The following is a 12,328-nucleotide window of genomic DNA, read 5'->3' on the forward strand; positions in this document are numbered from 1 at the left end:
CATAAATCCTAACATCGCCCTTGAAGCATCAATTCCGGCTAACCCGAATGATGGTGGGTCATGTTTAACCACCTTTTCTGAGATCATCATCTCGTATGAGGGTTATTCACGATACTCCGGACCGGATTGTTAAACTCAAGGACCCCTTAAATCCTCCTTTATTGTTGATCTCGCATGAACCGAACTCCTTGAACCATTTTATGCTTGATCATCGGCCAAACTAATAGTTAATTAATCTTCTGTTTATAATTAATTATACTTAAATAGATATCTTAAATATATTAGGCTTGTGTTAACAAATTAATGGACTTAACTAATAAAGTTAATTCATGAGTCCAATAATTAATTAGACAAGTCAATTAATTTAAGATTAACTCTATTTTGTTTCTCAACTATTGTATAATTGTATAATAATATATATAAGTATACACCATAAATAAATATATACATTATAATAAATGACGTTTATGCGTATATGTATGATTCCGAAAACTCAAATGAATTAGTCATATAGTTATGTATTTTATATTGCGCATAAATCTTACATATATTATATGTACGATTATTATAAATGGCTTTAACTAGTAACAATAACAACAAAACTCAATACCACTTAAGCGGTATATGTGGAGGAGGTGAGATGTAGACAATCATTCTCCTATCCGAGAATATATACACTTAGGTGGCTTTAACTAGTAGTACACTGAAATTTACCCTGAAGTGATCAAGTTTGATACGGAGTAGTTAGTTAGATTGAGATCGCTTAGTTTCAGTTTGCTTTAAAGGCTAGATATGCTAGTAATGGGGTAGTAAAGCAGTTTAGTTTGTTCATATAAATGAGGCAATAATAGAATTCTTGGATGGTATTTCTCAAGTCAGTTCAAACTTCACGTTTGATTATCTCAAGGATATGTTATTTGGATGCCCATTCATTGGGTGTTATTTGGTGGCACATTTTCAAGTTCACTTAGTTCATATCATTGTTGTTTGAGGTTCGGTTGTATTCGTTTATAAAACGCACGAATTTAGAAAAGATTTAAGCGTAATCAATGGGCGTGCTCCCAACATGAAATTTCGACGAAACATGGAATTTGATTGAACTTCTCCACTCCTACCTCTATAACGTAATAATAATGAAACTTTATGACATACCACCTATCTTATCGTTTCGAATCCATATCCATATATCTTTAATTCTATATATTCTATGATAAATACATATAAATAGGTACTCTATACAAGTAAGTGTTGTAGCCTTAAATTGGTGGATTGCTCAACTAACTTTGTCTTTAATTTCCCCGCTATTATTTTACACCTTCAAAATTTTTCGTACTACTCATCCGATGACAATGCCACCACCTAAGACCAACGGAGTCGAGTTCATCGGACAAAGACAACCACTGTTTCCTACTATAGTTGCTATGATTATGTGGCTCGGTTGCATACATCTCAATGCTGTCATCATTCTCGTTTCTTTCTTTTTTCTCCAACTGCATAATTTCATTCTGTAAGTCGTTATATTGTATTTTTATTGTATTTGTATTTGTTTGTGTTTGTTGCTTTAAACTTTGTATTTGTTTTGCAGGGTGCTGGGAATGCTTGTAATTTTAATTGTGATCCCGATTAATGAGAGCAGCACATGGGGCAGAGCTTTAGGCAGGTTAATACTTTTTTCATCATCATCATATATAATAATAATAATAATAATAATAATAATAATAATAATAATAATAATAATAATAATAATAATAATAATAATAATAATAATAATAATAATAATAATAATAATAATAATAATAATAATAATAATAATAATAATAATAATAATAATAATAATAATAATAATAATAATAATAATAATAATAATAATATTTATATTTATATATTATAGTAATAGTATTACAGTATATTATTATTATTTTTTTCTGAAATGTAAAGAATGTAATTTATCTCCTTTTCTTCTTCTTCTTCTTTTTTTTTTTTTTTTTTAATACATAATATGCATATGCAAATACTTGATGCATATTTTCTCTCTGGACCTTCTAAAATCATCTTGACAGCTTCAGTTCCTCGATCCTTTAAATCATTCCACCGCTGATCCTTATTCTAACGAACCTTGTCGCATTACAAGTCCTGCACTTAACCAGATTAAGTTAGAGTGTAATAATGCAATAACTAAGATTGTATGATCAGAAATAACCTGATTATTCAATAAACTTCAGTCACTAGCATCAACCATAATGTATGCGGCTTCCCACTCCGGACCGAGCTTGCTTGTATTTTTCAACTCTGCTAGCTTCATTCTTGCTTCAAACAATGTCCTTAATGTGAAATTGCAGAGGACGAATTGAACTCAATTGTTTTAGTACTTGGCTATTTTTCTGATGTAAAATTTGGCAAGGTGGCATGATCGAAATTCATATAATGTTTTTGGCAATTAAATCTGACACTTATTGATTGTTTATTCGATTTTACTAAGTTAATGAATGAATATGTATCTCATTCTCAGGTTTATATGCAAGCACGCTGTAGGTTTTTTCCCTGTTACTTTACATGAAGAGGATCATAAAGCTTTCAAGCCCGATCAAGCTTATGGTATTTAACTACATTATGTTCTTGATTCTAATTGAGAAATTTTCATTGTTAATACTGTTAACGCTATAAGAGAATGATAATTTGATATTGTATTGATCTTTGTTTATCACAAATTGAATTGATACATTTTTTGTTAATCTATTATTACAAGCAGCTATGTGTTTATATACACTAAGAACTAAAACAGCTAATTCTACTTGAAGGATGGATCCAATTATACTTTTGGAACCCCTTTTACAAATAAGGAAATAGCTGTTGAGATTAGCTACTTGTGCCTTCTGTTGTTACCGTTGCCTTGTCTTGCTAAAACTGGAAATGATGAAGGTCAACCCTTCTGATCCTAGTCAAATTTTACTATATCAGGAAATGTACTCCTTTGGTTTCGTATTCTAACACTCACCCTCAAGTTGAATAGTGGGGTTTCCGATATTCAACTTGCTAAGAACTTCACTAAAGAGTCTTCCGTTAACTGATTTGGTGAGGATGTCGGCTAGCTGGTCTTCTGATCTGATTGATGGAAGTGAGATAATTTCGTTATCTAACTTTTCTCTGATAAAATGTCTATCCACTTCAACATGTTTTGTTCGATCATGTTGAACTGGATTTTCTGATATGGCGATTGCTGCTTCATTATCGCAGAGGATCTGAATAGCTTCTTTTGGAGGGAATCCTATTTCTGTCAAGAGTTTTCGAATTCATAAAGCTTCCACTACTCCCTTTACGATTCCTCTAAATTCTGATTCAGCACTTGATAAGGAAACAACCTTTTGTTTCTTACTCTTCCACGCAACTAAGTTTCCTCCAACCATTGTGAAGAAACCTGAAGTTGATCGTCTATCTCCTATTTCTCCAGCCCAACTTGCATCCGTATAAACTTGTGCTTCAAGGTGCCCATTCTTTTTGAATACAACTCCATTGCCTGCTGTTTTCTTTAAGTATCTGATGATCCTCATTACAGCTTTCATATGGTGAACCTGTGGTTGATGCATAAACTGGCTCACAACTTCAACTGCATGTGCTATATCTGGCCGAGTGTGAGCAAGATAGATGAGTTTTCCCACCATCCTTTGGTATTGCCCTTTGTCAGCAAGATCAGCTTCGTCTTCCATATATAACTTTTGGTTTGGAATCATTGGAGTATCAACTGGTTTGCAATCAATCATACATGTTTCTGCAAGAAGATCAAGAACATATTTCTTTTGACAGATAAATATTCCCTGTTGGGATTGTAATACCTCAATCCCCAAAAAATATTTAAGTCTGCCAAAGTCTTTCATTTCGAATTCTTTAAATAAGTTCATTTTTAAGTTAAAAATTTTCTCTTTATCATTTCCTGTTATTATCATATCATCAACATAAATGATTAAGCATGTAACTAAATTTTTATTTCGTTTAAAAAAGAGTGTATGATCCGAGTTACTTTGTTTAAAATCATATTTCTTCATAAACAGTGTGAATCTCCCAAACCAAGCCCGTGGGGATTGTTTTAACCCATATAATGCTTTCTTAAGTCGACAAGCTTCCCCATTTTTGAAGTTTTCGGAGAATCCTGGAGGGGCTTCCATATAGACTTCTTCCTTTAGTTCGCCATGTAGAAAGGCATTCTTCACATCAAATTGGTGAAGTGGCCATTCTTCTTGTAGATCGATTGGTGGTTCCAGAGCAGCCGTTGCAGGTGACCTTATGGTTGCCGCCGGCAGCTTCTGCTAGTGTTGTTACCATTCTACCATGTTTCTGTTTGTTCCACCATTTGGGATACCCGATTAGCTGAAAACATTGGATTATTGTGTGATGTAGCATGCCACAGTAAACACAATTTAGCGGTTGTGGTGGTTTTTGATGGTTTATCATGACGGTTTCTGTTTCGGCAATGGTTGAAGGATGACAGAGAACTTCCAGGTAACTCCTTTCATCATATATTGAGCTGCCGTCTATAATTGACATGGCAGCTTGATCTGAGCTACCATCAATTGTAGACATGGAAGCTGTGTTTATGGTAGATGATTGAGACATAAGCGAGTATATTGATCACAAAATCGATACCGTTAGCTCTGATACCATGTTAACGCTATAAGAGAATGATAATTTGATATTGTATTGATCTTTGTTTATCACAAATTGAATTGATACAATTTTTGTTAATCTATTATTACAAGCAGCTATGTGTTTATATACACTAAGAACTAAAATAGCTAATTCTACTTGAAGGATGGATCCAATTATACTTTTGGAACCCCTTATACAAATAAGGAAATAGCTGTTGAGATTAGTTATTGTGCCTTCTGTTGTTACCGTTGACTTGTCTTGCTAAAACTGGAAATGATGAAGGTCAACCCTTCTGATCCAAGTCAACTTTTACTATATCAGGAAATGTACTCCTTTGGTTTCGTATTCTAACAAATACATGACTTTGCATACAGTTATTGCGTATGAGCCCCATTCGGTTGGGACAATTGGACTTGTCGCACTGTCAGATCTTACAGGTTTTATGCCTCTTCCTAAAACAAAGGTTCTTGCAAGTAATGCTGTAAGATATTTTTAACCTTGATGCTTTAGGAGTTTCAAATTATTATGATATAGTTCAATTGGGTTTATATCTAATATTCAAGATTTAACATCAACTTAGGTATTTTATACACCGTTTGTGAGACATATATGGACATGGCTTGGACTAACGCCAGCAACGAGAAAAAACTCTTTGGCACTTTTAAAAGCTGGTTATAGTTGCATGGTCGTACCCGGTGGAGCGCAAGAGACGTTTTACATGGAGCATGATTGTGAGGTACACCTTTCGAAATATTCTGAATTTATTGAAATTGAGAAGATGATTAATGAATTTAACTTAGCAAAGATTAATTAAGATATAGATAAGGATTTAAGATATGGATAGGTGTTCTGACATGAAAGTGTGATAGATTGCGTTTTTGAAAGCAAGAAAAGGATTTATACGCATCGCATTGGAGTCTAATAGTCCCTTGGTTCCAGTTTTTGGTTTCGGTCAGGTAATATTACGTTCAAATGAATCCCTTTCATGCATCCTGGCTTGTTTAATTATTCTATTATGGTTTAACCATATGTTGCATGCTGCAGTCGTACGTATACAATTGGTGGAAGCCAAAAGGTACATTATTCCTCAAGTTCGCTCGGGCTATAAAGTTCACTCCCGTAATTTTTTGGGGTATTTTAGGGTGAGTGTATTTCATAGTTGGTAGATCCAAAATGGTCGTAATCGGCATTATTTAATGGTTTGGTGGTTATTTAACTGCAGGTCTCCTATACCTTACAGCCAACCGGTGCATGTGGTTGTTGGTAAACCGATATATTTTAAGGAAAATAAAATGCCTACTATACCATGGAAGAGGTACTATGTGCTTAACCTGATGTGATTCAAAATAAGAATGCCTATAAATGATAACCTTACTAGAAACGTATCATGAGATAGCTATAGAAATGGTAGGACATGGTTACGGGATAACCTAGTTAGGTCGCGTCCTGAACAAAGCAAACCTCATCCAGTTACCCGTTTAACTCTGCTCAGAGACAAGAAATGTATTGTGGAGTACATAGTTTGTCTAAAAGAGTACATACATCAAGAGGTAAAGGATTGATCTTACAAAAGTGATTGATGGCCCAATTTTTCGGAAACAAACATTAAAGAAATGTTGTATGAAGAGTTGTTGCTTTATGAATCTGATTATGAAATTGGTCTGTAGGTTACGGAAGTGCACAGAGAGTATATGGACGCAATTAAAGATCTATTTAAGAATCACAAAGCAAGAGCCGGTTATCCCGATCTTCAGTTAAGAATTATTTGAATCTTTATTCTAGAGCAACATTTCTGCTTTGAATGAAATTTGGACAACATTGTAACAGCAAGTGTTTAATAAAAGTCAAAAGTTGGTAACCACTTGTATACCACTTCGATCGTACAAACATACAACATTTGAAATATTCCGTCAATATGTAAGCATTTATATACCGGGTTCTGTTTCTAGCTATCTGGAGGTTCACTTGTTACGTATTTGTTATGATGCCTTGTCTTAAACTAAACTACAACCTATAGTCACATAAGTCCTTTAAACAAATGAGGTTTTTCTTGTTCATATTACTTGAGAGCGAATATTCTTACTACTATACAGGTTAGATTTTCTTTTTAAATAGTGTTTTTTTTACATTGTATTCAAAAAAAGAAATATAGAAATTTTTTTTTTTTTACAAAAATAGGAAAAACGGAGTTTGAAACTCTAGTTTTGGTAAAACCGAAGTTTCAAACTTCAAATTCGTCCCTTTTTGCACACATGGCACTTTAGTATCAATTTTCTGACACGGAAACCCTAAACCGGAGTTTAAAACTCCGGATTTGCAGAAAAAAAAGTAAAACCGGATTTTCAAACTCCGGTTTTACAGTCTACACTACCAGCAATAACGGACTGAAACCCTACCTTGTCATGATCAGATTTAATACTTTTTACATTTATTTATAACACCATTATCTTCAATTCAAACACAACATCACAAAGAACACAATTACATCTCAAACACATCAAACTGAGTTTCATACAACAACAAAATCATCCCTTGAAATTACAATAAACACTAATCCTACATTCAAAAAATGACTACAATTCGTCCGTTTAAGGTTCATTTTTTGGGGGAGGCCAAATTTCTTTTCAAAATGGTTGGCTTACTAGTGATAACACAACAAATAGAAGGAGCTTTGTATTGAACACCAAGGTTAACTATATGCAGTTAAACCAAAAGTCTTATAATTATGTAGGGGCTGATCAAAGATCACATACGTTGGAAATGATCTTGTGGGTGCTTTTCAATGGAAATGAATGCAAAAATGAACTTACCAACCATTACACTTTGGAAAAAATTTATTTTATTTCTCAGAATGATCAAACCTATCAGGCTCAAATTGAAATTCAGTGTGAGGAAGTTTTTCCAACCGCACAAAGTTCAGGTTTTATAGATCTTATTCAAATTGTGGAAGGTGGTCCATCAACATCTCACAACCAGTCAACAGTTGTTGATGAAGAACATCAACGACTAGATGAAGAACAAAATGTAGTAGACTCATATGATGGTATGTCAACTGTAAGCGACGGTATAGTTTCTCACTATAGTGTTGAAGAGAATGTTTCTGGTGACGAAGGTATAGAAGAGGAAGTGGAACCAAATCCAGAGCAAGCCCCAGTTTCATGTTTCGGGGTTGTTAATGAAGGTGAGCATAGTAATAATTTTCCATTCGAAGATTACCAACAAGCTTCATGGATTTTTTATAATACAGAGACCGATTATATTACAAAAGGAATGGTGTTCCAGAACAATAGTAGCTTGTTGCCTTCGCAATAGTTAATGAAGAAACTAACGATAGTTGGTCTTGGTTTTTGGAAATGTTCCAAGAACATGTTGAAAACAGAAAGGTGTGTGTGAAGGTGGCACCAAAGATACAGAACAACATGTTACAACGAACAACAAGGTGTGTTCAAGGTTCAATCAACTTATCAAAGAAGCAGTAAAGGTGGCTGTGGAGTTTGAAGAGAAAAAGTGTTCATGTGAAATATGGTAAGACCAAAGATTACCTTTTTTTAAGGGAACATTTTGGATATATATATATATATATATATATATATATATATATATATATATATATATATATATATATATATATATATATATATATATATATATATATATATATATATATATATATATATATATATATATATATATATATATATATATATATATATGTGTGTGTGTGTGTGTGTGTGTGTGTATGTGTGTGTGTGTGTGTTATAAATAAACCAAACAAATTATATCAGCTAAATGGCTAGATCAAGTGATAAGTTCATAAGTTTGTAATGGAAAAGACATGTTCGAGTCCTCCTGCAGCTTTTATTTTCTTCTTGTTTACAATTTTTTTCTCAATTCTCGCTCAACATTAATTTTCTAAAAGATATTAAAATGTTCCACCGCAACACAGAGGCCATTAGGTATATTTTTTTTTCTTGGGGAAAATTAAATAAAACACTATAATGCATCATTGTGTCAGTATTTGATTTTGATAGAAATAAAGAAGAGAAAAATCAGCAAAAAAAAACGTTACTTTCGAAATATCGTGTTTTCTTTAAAATATCGTGTTTTTAATATGTATGTATTATGCACGTAATAAGTAGTAATCATACGTTTGCATTTTATACATTAATATGCTATGTGATCTATAAACGTCATAATGCTTCGTGAGCAAGCAATTGGCCAAAAGACATCACAAATAGTGATTTTTGAGTTGAAACCCGTCATGGCAACTGCTGCTGCCGTTCTTCATCACTCGCACGGGTGAGACATCACTCGTACGGTTGGAAGGTCAACCGTATGGTGAACCATGCGAGTGAGCTGGTACTTGGACTGTTTAAATGAAATGGTTGAACCGTACAACTGAATTGTGACTCGTACGAGTCACTGGTTACTCGTGTGGTCAACCGTACAGATTAGTTTTTGTGTTAGATATTTGATCAAGGATCACCCGTACAAGTGGAGTGTCAACTGCACGGTTGAGAATTCTCAAATGTGCGAGTGAGTGTCACTCGTACGGTTGACAAATCAATTGTTTAAGTTCTTAAGTGTTTGTATATTAATACATGAAAGTGATACAAACTCGGAATCTTATTATATCAGGTGATAAACAAAAGGAGAAGTCTCAGTAACATTAGACTTCTGAGTTCTTACAGTGTTTCAGGTGAGTGGGACTATCCTAACGTTTATAAGTGTTTAGTAGCGGGTTATGCTACTGTTGCCTTGTCTTAATCACCTGAATTGTTAGCGTATTATATGTTGTGTTATTATTATGTGACTTGTTGTGTCCACCCTAGATGTAGGCTACGGGTTTAGTAGTACGGTGATTGATATTTTCGACTGCGGGTTTAGCGGTAACAGGCTTACATGTGGGGCTGTTAAGAATGGTATAAACTCTATCCAACTCTAAGTTAGGCAAGAGGTAGGAATGAGTATTTCTAGTTCAGGAGTTACTGTTCGTGTAGAATAGTTGAATGATGCACCCCCTGCATCCGGATACTATGCGAGGGAGACAGTAATAGGGAACTATCGATACACTCCAGCCTGACCAGTAGGGATTTAAAGGCCCGGCCAGACCGTTGATCCTCTTGTTATCGTGAGCTTGTTTGTGTATTGGCTAGATTGATGTTATATGTTTATACCAGTTAGGACTCTACCATTCACTTAATCTTGTGCTAACCCCTTACTTCCTCCCCTGCAGGTAGGCTTGCATGCTAAGGGTTGAGAGGAGCTCGTTATTGCTGGATATGTTTGAAGGACCAACTCTGATGTCTTTTTTCTTAAAACGTTTATGTTAAGAATAGTTATTTAATGTAACACCAGATGATTTATAATAACCGTGTGGCATTGTAAAACTTAGTTATGGGTATGTAATATTTATATGTATAAAGATTCCGCTGTGTATTTATGACCAAATGGGCGGTGTTACAAGTTGGTATCAGAGCGTAGGTTTGGCAACGTGTACACATGGATGTCATGTTCCCAGACCTTCGGCAGTGTGTCAAACATATCCTTGGGGGACAAGCTAAGTGAATATAGAGAATTGCCTGATAGTCTGTAGGTGCTAACCGATTATCCACTTAGATTTTGTTAGATGGTGTGTAGTACAGGTAAAAGATGGATGACGAGTGACAGAATGTTCAAGCTCCACCTACCCCCAGAATCTTCAGAGCTGTAACAGAAGGAGGAGATTTAGATAATGATCAACAGGAATACATACAGCGAATTGAGAGTTAATTAAAAGAAGCCTGAGATCGGGTAGCTGAGTTAGGAAGTATTGTCCCTAAGGGTACGGTAACGGGTAATGATGATACTGCACCTTCAGGGTTTTCTGTACCTCATTTTGGGTCTATATCAGGAGGAACTTCATCACAACCACAACAGTTCCAAGTTCCATTTTCTTTCCCACAATTTGAGATTCCACCACATCACCAGTCACAGCCTCAACAGGGATACCAAAATCCAGGTCAAGTTATGTATCGTTACGTGATTCGAATGTGGCAGCCACCAGCAACTGAAACCAAGAAAAAGTGTAATTTCAAGAAATTTCTTGACTGTAAGCCTTGAGAATATGTCGGGAGTTCTAATCTGACTGAAACCTTTACTTGGTTACGCAAGGTGGACCGAGCATTGGAAACCTGTCAATGTGAGCCGGAGTTACGTGTAACGTATTTTAGTAGGTTGTTAAAGAAAAAGGCGATGGGTTGGTGGGATTCAATAACTTCTCAGATGTCAAGGAAAATGTTAAACTATGTGGCTTGGGAACAATTTGCGGCTAAGGTGTGCGAAAAGTATTGCACCCCTTATGAGATATCAAGAATGAAGCGGGAATTTATGAACTTAAAGATGACCAGACATATGACAATTGATGAAGTTATTAAGCAATTCACCGCCAAGCTTCATATTGTACAACAATGGCTCCCTGATGAACAATCAAAGATTGACCAGTTTGTAGAAATGATTTTTCCAGAATCTAGATCTTTTGTGACAATGGCAACTTCGTTACTGCAAGCTTTTGCTTTAGACAAAATGGTAGAAGGAGATGTTAAACCAACCAGGGACAGTCAAAGTGAACCAGTGCCACCGCCAAAACAGACAATAAGTCAGGGTAGTATCAAGTCTAAGAAATCTTATGGTAGTTAATAGAAGGGAAATTCTTCCCAGAGTAGTGGTAGCTTTAGACAAAAAGGGTGGTGCAACGGTTGTGAATCAACACATACGAGTCCTTGCACTAATTTGACAAAGAGGTGTATGAAATTCGGGGCATTGGGTCATGATTTCCAGTCTTGTTCTTTCAAATGGAATGTTTTCTGGAACTTCCAGAAACCGGGTCATCGTTCAGCTATTTGTCCATCTGCTAGAGGGACGAGGTCTGGGGTAGGGTTGAAAGGACCCGTCCTAATCCATTCGGACGAAGTCCATATCCATTATAAGCGATTCACAACAGTTAATTACATCGCGAGGTACTTGACCTCTATATGATACATTTTACAAACATTGCATTCGTTTTTTTGAAAAGACAATCTTTCATTACATCGAAAGTTGACGACATGCATGCCATTTCATAATATATCTTACTATAATTGACTTAATAATAATCTTGATGAACTCAACGACTCGAATGCAACGTCTTTTGAAATATGTCATGAATGATTCCAAGTAATATCACTAAGATGAGCAAAAGCACAGCGGAAGATTTCTTTCGTACCTGAGAATAAACATGCTTTAAAGTGTCAACCAAAAGGTTACCGTAATCGTAATCAAACAGATAATCGTTCGTATATATATATATTAAAACAGATAATCGTAATCAAACAAGTGTATACATATTATTTTATGTAATTAAGATTAATATCCTTATATATAATTTTATTAATACTTTCTTTACATTATAATACTTATTTGATGTTTAATTAATGTTACTAGTTAAAACGAAATTTTTATGTAGTATTAGTATACTTTATTTAATAGATATATTTATATTTATATATGAATATATCTTTTGTTTTGTAAGATTAACAATTGTCTTAATACTAGTTTAAGGATAATAATAATACTGATAATAGTAATTTAAAAATGATAATTTATATATATATATATATATATATATATATATATATATATATATATATATATATATATATATATATAT

The 12,328-nt window shown here is 34.3% G+C and overlaps 1 pseudogene; it reads left to right on the plus strand.

Moving 5' to 3' along the window:
- Nucleotides 1-1,349: 1,349 nt before the first annotated feature.
- On the plus strand, nt 1,350-6,410 carry LOC139868537 (diacylglycerol O-acyltransferase 2D-like; annotated as a pseudogene).
- Nucleotides 6,411-12,328: the final 5,918 nt, after the last annotated feature.

Source organism: Rutidosis leptorrhynchoides, chromosome 9, assembly GCF_046630445.1.
Source record: "Rutidosis leptorrhynchoides isolate AG116_Rl617_1_P2 chromosome 9, CSIRO_AGI_Rlap_v1, whole genome shotgun sequence".
NCBI classification, from domain to species: domain Eukaryota; kingdom Viridiplantae; phylum Streptophyta; class Magnoliopsida; order Asterales; family Asteraceae; genus Rutidosis; species Rutidosis leptorrhynchoides.